Consider the following 19,783-nt stretch of genomic DNA (forward strand, 5'->3'; position numbering starts at 1 on the left):
AATGGCACTGGTTTGGTTTGGTTGAGCCCTTTGGTTTAGCAATGCAAGAGGGTGCGAGGTGGTAGGATGGGCAACACCATCATCAACATTGCCCAGAACTCTACAGCCACGCTCGCTACCTGCCATAGTAGCAACAAACCTGCTCCCACAACCAAGAGGTAATTTTTACCAATGTGGAACAAACATGTTAGTTATTCCTCTGACATCCATTTTGGAGCTGAACTTTCCCAGCTGGGCAAGCAGCCCAGGGTCAGCCAAGGTAGGGGACCGACCTTGCCTTGCTCCCTCCCAGTAAACACCAGGGCTTTGGCTCCCCTCCATTTAGGACAATCCTGATGTTGGCATCACTGTGTAAAAGCAAAGCAACTCCCACGCTGCCACCCTCCTGCATGACCACCTCTGACACCTTCACATGGTGGGCTTGAATCACTGCACCCCGCTAGTGTTCATGCACCGCGTGCCAGCACTGCCCGCTATTGCTGATCCAGCGCTCACTGTAGGAGCTCGGCAGCTGAGAAGCACCAGAGGTGAGGTCCAAGTGAAGGGGTCATCTCATGGATGTGACAACGTGGCAGTCCCGCTCCAGCACTTTCCAAGGTCTTCCAGGAGCACCAGCAGTGATCGCAATGCAGGAAAACATCCTTGCAGCTCTCCAGCACTTCTTGCGTGAGGAGCCCCGAGCTCACAGCAAAGACAGGAGCCCTAAAGCAAGACTCAAGCTAGGTTTCACGGCAGCCTAAGTTTTCAAAAGTTGGAAGTCTTTGCACTAAATATCAAAAATATCTTCTAAAGGGTGCAATAATCTGCTCCTTAGAGCCTGGTTCCCCTTTCCCCCTTGGTTTTCTGTTCCTCAAAGGCAGTGCGACTGTGCCAAGATATAGACCTGGGGGCAGCAGGAGGGAACTAGGACATTCTACTCTTCCAATTTTTCACTGAAATGTTCAGCAGGAAAATAGTGTGGCACAGTGAAAGAAACAAGCGTGCTGAGGAAGGAGCCCGCTCCAGAGACGCATCCCTGTGCACAGCTCTCACTTCCCAGCAGATCATCCCCATCCATCAGGGAGGGAAGAAGGGGCTTGGGGAGCAGTGTGTTCAGAGGACCCTCTCTTTTTATGCTAAACTTTGCTTTTCTTTTTTTTTCCCCCAAAACTGGGATATTTTCCACATTTCTGTGTTCTCTTGTCCTCTCCTGCTCATCCCGTGCACAGAAGCACTGTCATGGAGTGCTTCTCCATGACAGAGAAGTGAGCTCATTTCAAGTCCTGTAAAACCATTTGCAGCCCTGAAGCTCTTCCAGCTCCAGTTTGGATCAGGGACAAGCTGCTTCCACCAGGTGCATGGGAAGCCGACCAATGCAACCACGTTTGCATGACACCAAGCCCAGACAAACCTTGCCAGACTCTGCTTTGCACCTCTGTCTGCTTCTCCCCCTTGGGTTGACCTGTCAGTGTTTCCACGGGCAGATAAATTCCTTTTTGGCAGGCTGGAGATGGCCCCCAGGTTTCCAGTTCATTATCCCTGGGTATTTCCATCCGGAAATAGGATGGCGAAGCAGAGACCTCTGCCCAAAAGAAGCTGGCTAAATTCAAGCCAGGTGCTGTCGATAGTTACATTAACATGGACTTGGGCTGGAATTAACATTCCCTGCTTTTCAGCAAGACTTCAAGACAATTTTGCTCCACCACCCAGAGCTGCCTCATAACTGCTCTCTCCTGTGCAAATGCCTTGGAGCAGACTCCAGACCCAAGGTTTTTCTTCTCATCTTGCTACTTTGAGCTGCTCTGGGAAAAAAAATTCCCATTAGTGGAGCTGAGTGTGACTGATCTTAGGCCCCTTGCCATGGAAAAAGGGGATTCGGCTTTGCAAACCTGGGTTAGCTCCCTCAAAGATGTTGATGGCCTGTCAGAGACAGAGCGCAGGGCAGGCTGACCGCCCAGGAAAGGGAGCACCTCGCAGCAGACACAAATGAGAGGCTGTTGAAAGAAAAGTCACTGTGTGAACTTTTAGGAAGGCCAAAATGGAGAAAAGAAGCACCCATTATATCTTGCCTCCACACCATGGGCTGAAGACACCTCTGAGCACCAGTGTCCAGGACCTAAATCAACCCATAAACCCATCTGGAGAAGTCAGGCTTGGCTTTGTCCCCCATCCACGTCACTAGTATGGCTTCACTTCCCTACAAGCCATTTCACACATGCCAGGCATCAGTGGTCACATTTCAGGGAAATTTTAAAACCCTTCTTTAAAGGACCAAAGGCCTTGGAGATGTGTGAGAGCAGCGGAAAGAAGCTGACTCCCTCCGGGTGCTTTCCAGCAGCAGAATGCCTATGTGCAGCCAAGGGAGGACAGGAGGGAATAAGACAGGGCAACTTGGCGTGCTAACCCCATCCAACCTCAAGTGCCTGTGGTGGGATCTCATTGCAACACACAGGCAACGGTGAGAGGCAGGACCTGAGCACTCACCCCACAGGGAATCCCAGCTCCAAATAGGCATCCAGAGGAGTGTCAGTCCCTCAAATTAACGAGGAGACCAGCTAGAGCATGGGGATCCCTACCCAGATGGCTCTCCCAATTAATACACTTGTCATATATACTCACATATGCACGTACACACGCACACGCCTAAAGGAACCATCTCGATTTTTGGCACCAATGTTTTTCAGGCCCCAACGCATCTCACCAGGGGTTTCCTTGCTCCTGGTTCTGCCTTGCGATGTGTCACGGTGGCACCAGTTACGCTGCAGCTGCCATACATGTATTGTAATTATTAGTAATTGTATTCACTTACTCCATATAAAAATATCAGCACGGTTACACGAATGATTTGTGTAATGATATATTTGCTGTTATTAGGACCTAATATGTTATGTCTGTAATTACATACTATGTCCCTTATAATAGGCCTGGAATTGCTGTGTAAATTTTGGATAATTACAGAAAACTATGCTACAAACAGGTCCCCCTAGACCAAGGCAAGTATTCACTACCAGGAAACAGCCATTATTAAGGGGCCTGCAGCAGAAAAAGTGACAGACTGAAAGCCAAAAGCCATCTGATTATACAGCAGTAATGATGGGGAAAAAAAGAAAGTGCATGTGCAAAGCACGCATGCTAAGCACTGCTTGGCATAAGCTCTTTGTAACACAGGTTCACTCGGATTCAGTCGCTCCATGTGATTTAGGAGCCTTGCTCATCATTCAAAGCAAACGTCATAACTCTAAAGCTGGGCTAAAGGGCTGCCAAGAGGTCATTGCAGCTTGATGCAGAGTCAGGCTTTTCTATATCATCTGTGAACACTGGTGTGGACTAAAACTTATGCTCTCCTGCCCAGATGCAAGCAGTTTTCCAGATTTCCACTGGCTTCTTGCAGAACACATCGCTTCCCCTCCGCACCGCAGTACCTGCACATCTTCCACCGCACTCCAACAGCCCCAGCAGCATCCCCGGCCAGAGCGCTGCTCCCGGGGATGGGAACACAGTGGGAAGAAATGAGATCAGCCCTTTGCATGGCTCAGCGAATAGCTACAGGCTTCGGAGGGTTTTCTCATGGCCATGAATCTCAGAGCAACTCCTGATTATTTTAATTTCTCTGCAGGCTTCCAGCTTCATCAGCTCCGCTGCCAACTTCTATTAAGGTTCCATTAAAAGCCAATGAAACACAGGGCTTTTTACAATACCCTTGACAGAACAATTTCCCCTTCTGGATACAGTAAAGTTTTTCAGCCAAAAATACATCTTTTTGATTAAAAGACAAAAGAAGCAAAGATGATTTCAAGCAAATCAAAATATTTCATAAAACATTGTCATGTTATCTCAGACAGAAAAAAAAAACTAAAAAGAGGTAAATATCTAAGCAAAACACTATTTTTCCCTTTCTACCTATCATAATTGCATTTTTTTCCACTTGCTTATTAAAAGTCCAGAAGATATTTTGTTTTGTGTAGTGTTGTTTCATTAGAATCAAAATACTTTTCACAACATTTCATCATTAATAACTGTTTGGTGATTGAATTGCTTGATAATGCACCTTTTCCTCCAAGGATACCAACACCTCTTTGCTTTAAGTGCAACTAAATTTACTGTTAGAGAGAGCCAAACTGTGCCCTCAGACATAATCATATGAATTCAAGAAAATCCTGATTAAAATGATATTTAATAAAGGATAGGGATACAACTTAAACCTTATCCTACACATACGCTGCCCAATACGCTGTTTAAAAGCTTTAACCCTCATACTAATCACTAAAATCTGTGGCCTTTCCCATCAATATTAAAATCTGAAGTCTAATCTGGAACATCCACGAGTGTGTTTAATCTTCCTGAAGTTTATAGGACTTTCTGCAATGCAATCAGCTTGGTGCCCTGGTGAACCAGCATTAGGGACAGGGCATGTGCACTGAAAGATTTTGTCACAAATATTGGCAGACATTAAAATTTTGTCCCCGTCACCAGGAATATCTGGCACACTACACCTAAGGAGATGACTAGGGCTGGCTCCCATCCCATGTATAAGTGCCCATAAAACACAGGCTTAAATATGTGGGTGTTTGCAACAAAATTGTAAGCTCTGACTAGTATATGCTGTTCCATGATGTATATAGTATGATAGTATGATGTATATAGTTCCATGATTATATAGTATAAAACTCATGAATCTCATATAAGCATATATCACTTCTGGGGTTGCTGTAGGGAAGAAAACAAGGGAGGTTTTGGGAAAAAAAAATGCAGCCTGAGAGGGCTGAAAGTGAGCTGGATTGGCAAGGCCTGTGGCTGTGGTTGAGGACCAGGAAAGGACCACAGGGCTAGCAGGAGCCCAGAGCACACACAACTCAACCAAGTCATTTCAACCACGATGCAAAGAGAGCCGTGGTAGACCAAGACCCAGTGGTTGACCGTCTATCTTGTGCCAGTAAATGCTGCTGGAAGAGACAGGAATTCGTCTCACCCAACTAAAATATCCAAAATATAGACATCTTTGTTCAGATCCACCTGTCAAGCTCTCAAGGTAAACCTTCCAGATCTGGCAACTTGGTAGAGTCTGGATGGACCAGCTCCAGGTGGACATCTGGTCTCGGTCAGCTCTGACCTCATTCCCAAGGGACCTCAGATAATACAGTGAGAGAAACCACAGGGAAGGAGAGAACAAGTTTGCTCCTGAGCAGTAAATAGGGTTCAAAGCAACACACTGAACCAGAAGGCTGAAACAAAATATTGAGCTTGTGCACCTTGCAGCAGTGATGCCTCTTCTGTGCGTCAAAAGGAGTGGATCCTGCAAGAAAATACTATACAATCGTCTGTTTAGAGACAGTCACAAGACACAGATATGATAAAACTAAATGAAGATGGCCCATTTAACCCTCATTCTGGAGTCTCCTGGCTTTTCAGCACTTGGCTTTGCAAGCCTGAGGCAGTTTACATATAAACCCTGCCTGCTCTGACCCGAATTTTACAGACTGCACCTTTGCATATAGACTGTTCAAGCCTAATACGTAAGTCTTACATAAAAAGGTAATAACCAACAATCAATAATGCTTTGGGAGAGAAGAGAAAATATTCATTCTTCACAAAAACTGGTGCCAGTTGTCAGGAAATTGAACTTTCTGCAAGCACTAGACACAGGAGCCAAAAACCTTGCTGCTGAATGCTTCTGGGGAGCATATGCTCTATATACTCGAAAAATATTACTCCCATCAAGTCTTTGCAATAGCAGAGACTTGGAAAAAAAGGTAGAAAACATAAAGTTTTCCTTTTCCTTTGGTAGTTAATCACCCCAGGATGTGCTTATGAACAGACAGTGAGCTGTCTTGATCACAGCCTCTCTCTTGTCCCTGGCTTCCCAGGATGCAGTTGTATGCGCAGTTAGCTGATGTTTCCCTGATGAATCAAGCCATTTGCTCCAGAAACACAAGATGCAGGGCCAGTATTTTCAAAAGCTGCCTTTAAACTCTGGCAGCAATTTAGTGTGGTCATGTTTCTGAGTGTGAAGTTCTTCATGTATGAATGCTTGCACTCAGAATTTATATGCTTGGACGGTGCTCACATCCGTGGAGGGAGCGCGACCATGAACCCAAGGTTTTCCACGTAAGATCTACAAGATGGGGAAAAATAGGTCTACGGGATTAGAAACTGGGTAGGGACTCATTTTCAAATGTGGGGTGTTGTTTAAGGCTATGGAGCATGGAGAGAGTTAGAGGAAAGGAAACAGAAAAAAAAATACATTGAGATGCAGCAAAAAGAGTAACTGCTACATTCAGTAAATCCTTTTTTTTTTTTTTTTTTTTTTTTGCACTTCTTAATGGGTATAAAGGGAGACAAGCAGTGCCTACAGCCTTTCTGCATGAGTCTGGGCATGCAGAGTCTGGAGCACAGTGTGGAGAGATGGCACCAGATGGGGAAGTGGCAGAGCCACATTGGCATCCTCCAAGACTAGTTAGTCATTTGGGGGACGTATCAGCTCTGACACTACCGTGTCAACACATTCCAAGACTGCAATCAAGACCCAGATGAGGACTTGTCATTCAGCCTCATGGTCGTTCAGACAACATGGTTGTGCCCTATCTGCACCATATCTGTGCTTTTCAATGATGCCTCAGATGCCCAGGTCGGGGCTGCACCGTTTCGTGCGTCCCATAAGCACAGTCTAGAATGGTGCTCTTTGCCCCAGCTCTGCCCCAGTCTAGAATCATCCTGGCTTTTACCTTTGGCTGCTTTTAAAGAAATGCTGAATTTAATACAGAAACACTCAAGGGTCTTACAGCTCATACAGAGCAGAGTGTACCTGCTCAGGAAGCATGAAATTAAAAGCTTTCAAGCATGCATGTGCCCAGCTCTGCACGGCGTGCACCGCGCCAGGGTGGCGAGTGCGCTAATTCTCCCCGTGGCCTCATCCTGCAAACATGCAAGGCTATAGGGGAGGCTTCCTCGTGGCAATGCTGTCCCAGTAGTGCAGTGTAGTTCCTGTAGTGAGCAGTTGGGATGAAGTTGCTTCCTGAATGGGACAGCCTTGGCGATGTCAGAGCAATCAGCTCAACACCGCTGGCAGCCCTGGAGCAGTGTTCTTGGAAGAAAGTGGCCTTCCTTGTCTCTCAGTGGGCTGTAAAGACATGCCCAGGAGTGTCACCTGGCACCCAAAGGCTGCATTAGTCCCAGGGGCTGCGAGTTCAGATGATCCTCATGGGAAGTGGTAGCCACACGCTGCAACTCGTGACCCTCTCTGTCCATGTGTGTCCACTGCCTTACCTCAGTGAGCACCTCCCCATCCCTGGTCTGGTGATCCAATTGTGGAACCTCCTACTTTGGAAGAGAAGAAAGCTGAAGGATCTGCCCTTCATTCAGAAATGGCAAGGTGGGGGTAGGACTCAGCTGGGTCCAAAAGCAGAGGTTTGTCCCCATCGTGACGAAGGATCAGAAGTTACCTGGGACCTCAGAAATCCTCAGAGCAGCACACTGCTCCACAAAGCCCTGCCCCTTATTTGACTGACGTGTGCTTAGACATCCCCAGGGAAATACTTTGTGAGATGCACATTCAAGGGCTCCTTCACACTGCAACGCTGCGGAAAGCCGTGCAAGCCCTCCGAGACGCCACCTCTGCTGGCAACTCTGCAGGCTGCTCTGATGAAAGCTCCCAACACAGCCTTGAAGATATAGCAGGGAATACAACATTCCCTTAAACAGCAGCCTAGGGGAGGCTATAAACATTTTAACTTATTTATAATTCTCCAGCAACTCAACTTCTGCAGCAGTCTGTTCTGGGCACCAAGGCCAAGCAAAGACACAGCAAGTCTTTAAAATGGCATGGGCTGTTACAGGACTGTTTAGGCAGTGTTTGCGTTCATGTCCTTTCCTGAGTAACGTAGCATAAGGCAGAACATATACGCTGTCACGGGCTGCTTAGACCTTAATTACCTAACCCGAAGGTAACTGGCATATGAAGACAGTGCTGAGGTCAGCAAAGAGGGCCTTGCTCTGCCAAGTCCAAGCTCAAAGAAATGATTGCTTCAAGAACACATGCTGTTGGCTGGAAAAGGTTCTTTTAACACCTTCCTTGTGACATTTTAACTCAGCCAAAGCCAGCTGAAGAGGTCCCTGAATGTCCTGCTCCTCTGGACCTATGCACTCTCTGTCCAGCAGTCCAATGAAATAGTTTGAGCTTAAAGAAGACAATACGTGGGGCGAGGAACATGTGAAATAATCCAGATAAAATCCTATGTGCAGCGTGGCCCACATGCAATTATTTTGGCACAACTAATGGACAGCAGAGCAAGAGCAGGAACACACTCGGTGCAGAGGAACGTCGGGAATCTCTTATCACGGCATTGCTTGCAGAGAAGTGTGGCTGTATCCGGATGACAAGAAAGAGCAGCTTTTGGGCAGTGCTGTGTGGTTTAGGGCTTCTGTCTAGGAGGAACTATTTGGACTAGTTCCCGGTCTCCCACCCTTAGGAAATTTTGAATGAAAACTTCCAATCTCAGAGTTAGTTACAGTCTCTAGCCTACATTTTTAAAAAGGGAGGAAATATTGGGGATAAAAATTTCAAAAGAATCACATTCACCACTGAAAGCTGTTTTTTTTTCTCCAAAAAGTCATTTTGCCACTCTCTAGTATTTTGCTAAAAGCAGAAACGAAGTATTAGGGTATGGCAATGAGTGATTTTTTAACGTCACCCTATTGTGCTCAAATTAAATGTTCTTCCTGTAGGGGATCGCCACCCTCACAGCACTCCCCTTGCTGTGTCCATCTTCCAGAGTGTAACCTCCAGCACAGGGCTGCCTGCTCTCTCCCGACGCTGACCGCACACCCAGCTCAGCGTCAGCACTTTCATCGGGTTGTATTACTGATGGTGACACTGATATAACTTTAGGGCTGCTATTTGGATACAGACAACCCCAGGCATTTCCAAGTGTCCAGGTGCCTTTCTGATGCAGTGGCACCTTCGGGGTTTAAGCTCTCCGCACTGCCCTTCCTTCCTATATTCCCAGGTCCCCAAAATTCCTTAGCCAAATGTTTGCTCCCACAGAAAAAAATGGTGGCCCATCTTGCATCTGTCTAACAACTGGATGGCGTGTCCTTCTCTTGGCTGGGAAGATGTGGCTTCCCTGTGAGCTACTGCCTTGGGAGCAGAGAGTTCTCTGCCTTACAAGGAGAAATTCGGCCCACCAAGTGGCCGAAAGCACCTTTCCTTACCAATATCCAGCTTTTGGGAATGGGTTAATTTTCACTGAGCCAGACCACAGTTAGGATTCCACAAATCCACAACACTGCTAAAAAAAAGAACGCTCCATTTTAACAATACGGAGATACCGCAGCTCTTCTGTTCACTGTGAGCAGCTTTTTGCATCGTGAAGCGGCTCTTTGGTGACTTTTCAGAGAAGGTGCGTGTCATACATGTCACTAGCATATTCCTGCAGGGACTGGGGCACACTGGCCTTGCTGGTGGCCCACTGCCTCTGGGAGAACACACCAGAAGGGTGACCTTCCTATCTTTCATCCATTTTTATCCTCACCTAGATATCTGTAATTTACAGCACCTTTTCAGATATGCTGGAATGTTTTTCTGCCAGTCAGGCCCTCAGTGTCCAGAGCTATAGGAGCTCCTGCCCTCTCCCCTGTCCCACTACTATCCACAAGACAGTTCAGGCTCCTGCCTTCTTTGTCTCCTGCACGAGGAAGGGAATGTCAGAAATGCTGAAATGTGACTGGCCCCAAGGAAACTAAGGAAACAAGGAAAGGAGTCTGCTATTCTAGCTAAGCCTGAAGCAAGGGAGTATTCCTGCTCGAGGCTGGGATAATGTCAAACTCTCACACCAAGTAGTTTGTTTAATTTGTGTATTTTTCTATCACACTACATTCAGACTCGCATCAGCCTGGGTCCAAGCCAAGATGGTTTCAAAAACCCAGTGATGGTAGCCATTAAACTCATGCACAAGCCAAAGCACTGCAGAAACACATGCAATGCATTTGCTGCATATTGGCTTCTCACACAAGGAAGCAGCTCACATCTGGATATGTTCTCCCTGGTCACAGAGTCCCCCGCACATGAGTACAAAAGGTGTCTTTGGGGTTTCCAGAACCACTCACCACTAAATTATGAGTCCATTTGACACAAGATGGGCTGCCTCTCAAACATCCCACTGTTACCCACTAGCTTTCCCGCCCTACTAGCACCCTTGTCCTCAGTCCTTGCAGTGTCTCAACCAGCCTGTTCTTCCTGGGATGCAGAGACACCAAAAGACCCAGGATCAGCGGGAGAGAGAGGAGGAGCAGCACACGGACACTCTGTCACCAGGGCTCTGAGCAAGGCTTCAGGCTGGTACCTGCAGAGGCCCCAGCCACTCGCTCTGCCTTTGGTCGGGGTTCGCCACCAGCAGAAGGAGCAGCCCATGAGCACATCCACCGCTCAGCTGCTGCAGCCTGGCAAGTCGAGTATTCAGCAACCACTAAACTCCCAAACAGACAGCAGGCGCCAGCATCCTCAGCTGGGGCTCCTTGGACAGCACTGGCTTTACGCTGATTTAAGCCAGCTGAGGATCTGTGCCACCAGGCCAAGTCCTGCTGGCCTACCTCAAGCTGCCGGCTAGTTGACGTGACTGATGACTAAGATTTCCATTGAGCCTAACTCAAAGCATGAGCAGTGCCTATGTAGTGCTACCATTGTTGACTCCAGCCTTTTGTCTCCGCCTGTAACCGATAGGCCTAATAACAGAAATCATGCTGCATGCATTCATTCACCCTCTTCGCAACCAGCATGTTATTGAGCTCAGTGGTGAAAAGGCATGCGCAAACACAATGGGGCTGGAATTAAGCCCAGCTGCATTACCAAAGTAAATACTTTTGCTGCTGACAGTTTGTCTGTAGGGATTTGGAGAAAAAGTTTTGTGCATCTACTTAGGCAACATATGGTTTTATTTTCCTTGCTAACAAAAACAGTAGTGGTCAAAAGTCAACACCCTCTGATGGCTTCTCAGCGGCCGATGTGGAAAGGGCTTGGTGGTCTAAGTCCAGTTCCGAACATGTCCACAGAAAAATGACCTGTTTCCTGCATTCCTCTCTCACTTGGCACTGCGGTTAACAGTCTTAACAAGGAAGTCAAGTTGGGTTTGAGGTTAATCTATCTCATCTGTCCTCCTTCATGATTAAAAGCTATCAATGACGTGATTCAGGTTAAGATACCTGGCTGGCTTTTTTCATTCTCTTTATGACAAAAACCCCTCTGCAATGTTTCCTTGAAGCCTAAAGAGAGTCAGAATTAATCTGCATTAGCCAGTGTCCCAGGCATGCCAGCTAGTCAGATTTCTAAAGCAAACAGAGGTCTGATGAGAAAGAGTATCATGCCAAGAACACAAATGGCCTGAATTTAGCCCTTCATCTCCCTGTCAAGCACTTACTGTTCTCTAAAGATCTCTGCAACACTCAACCAGCTGCTGATCACCTTTATGTCTGAAAGGGAGAAGAAAATCTGCAAGGACTTGGCTTTGTATCTGGTAGTGACTTCAGTGGGGTGGTAGAGGACAAAAAGTTGGCTGAACCTCCATGTGTGCTGGTCTCCCATAGCTCCAATGAACTAACTGGCAAATGTAGGCACTTCAGCCCTTCTTGGCTGATCCCCCTAAAGACTGTAAAGCTTTCAAGGTGTAAACAGGGCTTGTCTACACTGATGTAATGAGAGTTACAGAACTAGAGCACAACTGCTAACACTTCACATCTGCAGGGTCAGAGGCAGCTAGAGAGTTGCGGAGAAGTGTTAACTGGGCCCACGACATGAAGTAATTGTTTTTCAGGGAGTATGTCCAAACTGGAACACAGCAATGCAGAACATGCAAATAAAGACAGGTGTAATCCCAGGCATGGTGCGTGGGAAGCAAAGCTGGAAAATTACAACTGAGAAGCCAAGAGGAGCTGCTCAGTCCAGGCTTCCCTGCCTATACTAAGGTAATTTCACTGAGGACTAGATCCTGAATGATGGTCAACTACTCCCACAAAATGTTTAATGTCCTCAAACACTACTGACGTCTCTGGAAGCTGAAAGTCCAAAGCATTTTGCAGCAGATGCTCAAACCTGCCTATGGGGCAGCCAGGGATGCACAAGGAGGAAATGAGCCAAAAAGAGAAAATGCTGCAGCTCAGACTGTCACACCAACAGGTCCCGTAAAAGGCCCAGCACAATCACACGGTCACATGTGCAGCCATCCACAGAGGAAAAGAGCAATGAGACAAATTATTACTGCTCCTATGAAAAAATTATAAGGAAAGCAAAGGCTTATCTTAACATTTTTCTTCAAAAGTTAGGAGGCTTTCACTGAAAAAGCAAAAACTGAAAAATGTTTGGTTCCTGGCAATCAAAAACTGGAAACTTTTGGCCAAAGACCAAAACAGTTTGGAGTTTCTGGTTTTGTTTTGGGTTTTTGCCAAACTTCTTATCCTTCAGCTGCCAAAAAAATGAACATTTTTCAAGCTTTTGCTTTTTCAATGAAAACCTCCAAATTGTTGTTGAAATTGGACATTTCCCGCAGAATTTTTTTGATAAAAAAGTCATTTTCGGCAGAAAGAATGTTTTGAATGAACAATTTAACCCAGCTCCATAAGCAAATCACTTGGAGGGGACTCTTACCCCCTCATTTTTATCTCCTCTCCCCACTCAACATTTCTCACACACAGGATGCCAAGGCTGCAACGATGGTCTGAGTTTGACCATGGTGTGGCCAAGCTTCATAGCCACATGTAGCTGTGCAGTTCCTCTTGGAGACAGATAACACTGATGTGGGAAGGGTTTGAGCTTTTTTGGTGAAATACCAAGTACTTGTGTGGAAGTTAAGAAGCACGGCAAAGGAAAATAAGTGTCTGAGTCTAGATTCAGCAAAACTTGCCTTTGGGTTGGTGGCACCTGGACATGAGGATGTTGGTTCCTGTCTTCCAAAGTGCTCAGCAAGACAGAGATCCATGAGAGCTGCTGGCCCCCAGTCCGTCATCATCTCCTGAGAGCACGGGGTGATACACACTGCAGCTAGTCAGGGTTTGGCATTGGAAATGCAGGCACTAAAATTGGACAAGAAAAATGAAACTTTAGGCACTTCTGACCTAAGCACCAAATGAGCTTGTGACTAAAACAAATATCAAGAATTTTAATTCTTTTTTAGCCCAAGCACTGAAAATGGAAATACAGATGAAGACAGACCCCAGCAAAGACCCATCTCAGAACTGAGAAGATGTTTGCCCCAGGCCCCCAGCAATGGCTTTTATGTGTGCTACCTGACTCATGGATGAAACCAAAGCCCACAGGACTGTGAGGGAAATTTGGACTGCAGTCTATATGCCAGGATTTAGACTGCTCTTTTATGAGGCGGATCCAAACTACCATAACAAATCTCAACTTACTGAAACTCTAGGGCAATGCAAATTTGGACCAGGTTTAGAATTTCACTCTTCCAACCAATCTCACATTAAAATGGCAATTGAGGAGGCTGTTCATTGTCCAGTTAAAACTAAAAGATCTTGGAGTCTTTATGACACAGTAGAGCCATCTTATGGCTGCTTTTTTTCCTGGAAATATCCCCTTTTCTTGCTCTTGGGGTCCTGTCCTGTCTTTATTAGGGACACTGATCTAGGTATTTCAAGTCCCTTCCAGAGCCAAGACTTCTATGTGGAGGACCAGGAGAAGAGAGTTCAATGAGGGAAGGACAACCACATGTCAGCGGTGAGTGGGAGCATGTGCCAGGAGGTAGAGTGGAGCTTCAAATTCAGGCAGAAATAGGGCTGCCAAGCAGCAGAAATGCAGAATTTACAGCCTTGGAGGTAAGGGACTTTGGGCAAGATGTCTGGAAGCATCAGTTGGGAAGAGAACTGGCACTGGGAAGGAATGGATTTGAGGCAAGTTGGAGAAGGGAAGGAATCCAGGATGGGTAGCAAGGAGATGGTGGGTCCGTAGAGACAAGGACTGGCAGCACTGCTGGGAAGCAATTACGTGCAGAGGGTCAAGGACTTCAATGGAGGTGGAGGGATTTTTATTTATTATTTTTATTGCTTTTAGAAAATAATTGCCCTCACATTAAAGTTTATTTAAGCCACTGATTTACAGGATATTCCCATTATGATTCCCCATAAATCAGTGAGCTGCTGCCCATCACCAGCTGAGCCAAGGTGGCAGTGCTGTGCCCTAAGCCCAAGACAAGCAGGAGGAGAAATGCAGCAGTTTAATCCCTGAGCAATCTTTCCTAATCACAACAGGCTGGAAGTGCAGGCACGAAGCAATTACTGCGATTCGGCTCCATGGTTAAGTCATGCAGCTGAGCCCTCCATATCCTGACATTTTGCCCTAAATAGAGGAGTAGCAACAAAATGAAAAAGCGAGGCAGGATGGTTTTACATGAAGAGTTATCCTGGGCCTGCTCACCACAAAAGGTTCACAAATGAGAGAGACCCGTCAGAGACCCAGTGAAAACAGGCCAGAGCCCCAGAATCTCGAGAAGAAAAAGGCTGAACCATGTGAGGGGCTGCAGAAACTATGGAGATTAGGAAACACTTGCATGGATACAATTTGACACTGGAAGTGCAATGCTGCTGTAATAAACCCTGTCCCAAGAGTGGGACTGTTTACAGCTTCCCCAGAAAGTGGGGAACGTGAGAAGGGAAACAGAGGCAGGGCCACGGTTTGGTGTCGAGCTGGCTAAGATCCCTCTGCAGTCTTTTATCAGGACTAGCCGTGCCTCCTGCCCTGTACTCACATAGTTAAGAGGAACTGGGAAGCTGCAATCCCTTTCCTTTCCAAAGCTGTTACTCAGGAAAAGACTAATTAAGTGGCAGTGTTATTGCAGCAGGTCCTCAGGGCTCGGAGCACAGCCATTAGCCTGGGATCAGCTACTGCACGGGATTTCCCACTGCCCAGCTGCGTCCTTAGCAGGGCCACTAAGCCAAAATCCAGCAAACCAGCTGCAGGCTGCTGGTCTGGCGAGATAGCACTTGTCCAGGAGAGAGAGAAACGGCCTCTTTGCCTCTGCAGCTTTCCGAATGGAAGATCAATTAAGGGAAAAGTGAGCCACATGCCTGCAGAGGAGCACGCTGCAATATTGATTACTGGGAAGCAGCAGCAGAAGAGCTGAGGCTGGAGTCTGCCTTACTGCAGCTTCCCTGGGTAGCTGCATATTGGAAGCTCTGGATTATGCTCCGAAGGAGCTCGGAGTTATCCTTCAACCTACATCCCCATTCAGGCACCCATATGCAACACAAGTGACTGAAAAGCTGTGGGTTCACTGGCCACAAGGTGAAGCCTTGGGTCTCCTGTGACTGTGGACGGACTGTGTAGCTCCTTCCTCAGTTTCCCTAAGAGACTCAGGGGAACATCTTGGCCCTTGATGGTCAGAAGGTTTGGGATAAGACAGGAAATCCCCGTTAGCCTTCAGGGATCTGCTCCTTGCTCCTCTGCATGCTGTCAGCCATGGTGGACGATGCTCCAGAGGGAGCAAGGAGCGAGGAAGTGGAGAGATGGAGTGAATTACTGGCATGTGAGGGAGAGTGATTGGATTCATACGGAAGAGCATACGTGGCCCTTCAGCTCCCTCCCATGGGTCAGCACTGCACTTAGTCATGCACAAGGACAAACACAGGACAACCACGAGGTGAGAGACTCCAGAGGGAACATCCCACCCAGGGTCCTTTTGGGATACCCTGGGAGGGCCCTGCCAGCTCCAGCTGACCTGTGCCATTAGGGAACCTCCACCCTGGGCTGTTTCTGGCACACAAGCGTCCCGGAGCGTCCCTGTGCCGTGCAGGCACCGCGTGGCGGAGATCTGGCTGGAGCAGCGCAGGATGGGAGGAGGCTGCATGAGTCACCCAGAGCGCGAGCGCTGCCAGCACTGGGCAAGGATGGACCTAGACAGCCTGCCATGAAGGAGGGCGTGAGCGGCAAGGAAAGAAGGACAAGGAGGAGAGCCAACATTTTTCAGGATGACAGCATCAAGTTATCTTTTTCCGTTTACACGTAGCACTTCCCTACTCAGTTGCAATTTCATATCATCAACCCAACCCATCTTTTCTCTCCCACCTAAATGTATTTGGAGGAATCCTCTCCCTTCCTTTAACCAGCCACACTGAGGACTCTTCAATAAGTCCCCAATGAACAGAGTCTGCCTGGTAGAGCTTGTAAGCAGGAACAGACTTCCCTTAGTGTGCTGCATGGGGAATTCACTGCTTTTCTGGAGCATCTCTAGCTCTATTCCCAGTATTTGTGGAAATATGGCCACCATCAGCAAATGCCTTCTCAGAGAGCTCTTCAACCTGCAAAGCCATTTGTGCTTAAATTGCCCAACATACTGCGGTTGGCCGAGATGAGTAAAAAAGTGTGTGACCTTCCAGCGATCAGGCATTGCTACTATCTCAACTATTTCAGATGTTTAATAACTTAATTTAATGCAGTGAGAATGATCTGATTGAATGCACAATATCTGTAGCAGCTAATTAAACACAGTAGCCCAGAAAGAACTTGGACTTCATACAACCTTTCGATATAATTACAATTTTTTTAACAGCAAAGTGAATTTAAATCCAGCCTGACACAGCAATCCATCTTCATTTACAGATAAAAGGTAGCACCCGCAGAATTAGCATTTAAACGAAAGGCCTGGGCAGTGGAGAGAGACGGGGAGCATCAGCAGATGTGCCGAAGGAATTACAACCAGTGCTGCAGAAGGGGAGGTCTGGGCTGGTGCATTCTCCAGGAGCTTAGCCCAGGACCTGGGAGATGCTCTGTGGCTCTCAGGGACGTGAGGATTTGGGTATGGAGCCTGCAGGATCAAGAAGCATGACCACTCTTACTGCAGCCATGGTGGGATTAAATTGGACTTTGCTCTGGATCGGTCCTCAGCACACAAATTCTCATTAGCTTTGGCCAACATGGCAGACCTAGCAGGAGGTCCCTTCCTTGCAAAGACCTGGCAGTCAGCACTATTGAATCCACATGCTGGAGAACCACAGGACACCTTCCCAAAGAGTTCCTACGTAGTGGTAATGAGAGGTGAAGAAGATACCTGGAGTTCTTTAATTTGCCTTCTGAGCCTTCCAAGCTCAGAATTGCCCCAGGACAAAGCAGATGTCAAGCGGAAGGTGAGATTTCCACGTTTTCATTCAGCTGCTTGCACGAGGCATTTTGAGCCTCTCCAAATCCTTTGCAGATAACTTCAGCTTCCAATTTACACTGGCGTAACAGGAACAGGATTACTTGAACGGTAAAACGGACAAAAAGACAATGAGAACAAAACACAGGCGTCCTATGAGCGCAGCAGTGAACAACATTATCAGGCATTAGTAGCTAAGAATAAGTAGATATGATATGAGAGCTGTTTGTTGTTGTTGTTAAGAACCTTTTCAGATTCTCACTTAGCTTGTATCTGCCAAAGACATTTTTCCACCAAAAAGTGTGTGAAACATTTCTCTAATTCTGTCCCATGTGTTTTAATTGCAGAGTTCAAAACCCCGCTGGCTCTGCCAAATGCGATAGCATCAGCTGGTGGCATCATTTGTCATTGTTACAGACAAATAAACCAGTGAGATAATCAAGGGGGATGAAAAATGAGGTGGTTTCATTTTTCGGAGCTCCAAAGCCCGTTCTCTATGACTTTCTCGTTCCTAGCCTGCACCAAAATGCCAACAGCACCAGCTGGCCAAAAGGCACTCGTTCAAAAATCCTTTGTAGACAACACATCGGCATATTCTCAGCTGATAAAATCAAGGACAAATGGGAAGAGGTAGTAGCAAGTAGACACACAGAGACAACAAAAAGAAACTTCTTTGGGCAGTGCAGCTATAGGAGATAAGCAGATAGGCAATCATTGTTTCTCAGGCAATATTTCAGTCCAAGGCCCCTCCCAGGCCTCCTTATCAAACTGAAATAAACTCTCTCTGGAATGACAGAGCAGTAAAACCTATTGTTTCAAGGGGCCATAAAACTACTGCATAAAATAAGCAGAGATCACTATCATGATTCTGAGTATTTGAGAATTATCCTTGTCAGCTGCATCTTGCCTGGAAGCTCAGATCTGGGCTTCTGCTGATCTTGCCCTCCTCTCAACAGCAAGCTGCTGTTGGCCTCTCTCTCGGAGAGATGGGAAAACTTTGCTTGCTGGTCTTTGCTCCTGATGCTCCAACACTGGCCTTTAGCAGACATAAAGAAGAGAATGTAATGTCTTTTGGCGTCAAGAAGGCATCTTGCTTGACACTTGTTTGTGGGTGAACCTCTCAGTGTGCCCTTTGGAATGGCAAGCACATGAAGCATTAAGCAAGGAGGGAGGGAATGCATGGAGACCTTGCTTCCCATCATGATTTTCCCTTCTCAGCCCACTCCTCTGATCTCAGTTAGCCATACTATCAATCATTATTTTTGGGGGGGATGCACTGAACAAAGACCTAAGAAGCTTCCAGTGTGAGAAGAAGAGAAAAAATAATTCTGCTAGTGCTCAGCTTCACTTTCAATAATTCTTGTTTTGGAATAAAAGGTGGTCCTGATACCTGCCTGCAATGCAGTTTATCTCCTAGTTAGATCTCTTTTGTGGAAAAATAGCAAATATTTACCCCCTGGCAACCTAATGTATTTCATGCCATAACTCAAACTGATAGAGCCAGCTCCCATCAGATGTCTACCCCTAGTATCAGACCAAGTCAAAGAGTTCCCCTCATTTATCTTGCACAGTCCTCAAGCTCCCTGGAGCCTCTGGGCAGAACTCAGGACCACACTAGAAGTCTGTGAAGCTGTACAGGCACTCCCAAATGACCACAGTGATGGATTTAGCATTTGAGTTGATAGTGTACATGCTCTTAGCTAATTACAGCTGTGAAAAAACACCACAAGTTGAAACCTTTGTGACTTGCAACTGTCAACACATGCCCCATGGCTGACCCCTGAGCAGAGCCCAAGTCTACCAAGACGCTGGTTCCACATGAACAGAAACATCTCATTCTAAATCTTTTAAGAGTGACCACTTTCTTTTTGCACTTTGTTCATCACTAGGAAGTCTGCATTAGCTCTCCTAGTAAACTTTTCTATGAATCTAACCGCCGTAGTTCTGATCTTACATGTTTTTGTAGAGGAGTGGATGGCTAGGACCAAAACAGGATCTCCTGCACAACCCTACCTCATTCTCCACCCAGCTCCCTTTACTCCAGCTACAGAAGTCCCAAAAACTCACACTCATAATAACTCTTTCTAAGATTGCCTTCCTCTCATTTTTCATTTTTCCTCTCTTTAACAAAACAAAGAAAAATCACACTTACTTCTATCTTCCCTTGACCTGAAGCTTGTCCATGAAGGATCAGAACAGGAGAAGGGGTGAGGACCAGATGCTCCTCCAAGTCCAGCTGTGGCTCCTTCACATTTGGTCTTTGCTGTATCCTCACATTCAAAGATGAGCAAGTCTGGCAGCAACCCAGCTGGTGCTTTTCTGGTCAGTGAGGTCAGATGGGACATGGTGAACTAGCGAGCTTTGTGTTTCAAGGTGTTGGAAGAAGAAGTTGTTCTCAGCTTCTGGATGACTCTCATCCTTCTCTCAAATATAAGCTGATGACAATATCAGTAATTGGCAGAGGAGGCTGAAAAGGAAGGCCTGAGGGGCCTTCAATAGAGTAATAGGTGTAGAAGAGGAGGAAAAAACAGAGCGATGTTCCTTGCACTCACAGCTCCCATAGTTTTTAAGTCTTTCAGATGTTCCTAAAAATACAACCATGAAATAAAGAGGTGATCACTGAAAGCAAAGCAAAACAGTAGAGCAGCTTGGATCTGCAGGAGCAAGCAACAGAAGTA

The sequence above is a fragment of the Tinamus guttatus genome, unplaced genomic scaffold, assembly GCF_059628265.1.
Source record: "Tinamus guttatus ecotype Peru unplaced genomic scaffold, ASM5962826v1 Tinamus_guttatus_pri_ptg000218l, whole genome shotgun sequence".
NCBI lineage: Eukaryota > Metazoa > Chordata > Aves > Tinamiformes > Tinamidae > Tinamus > Tinamus guttatus.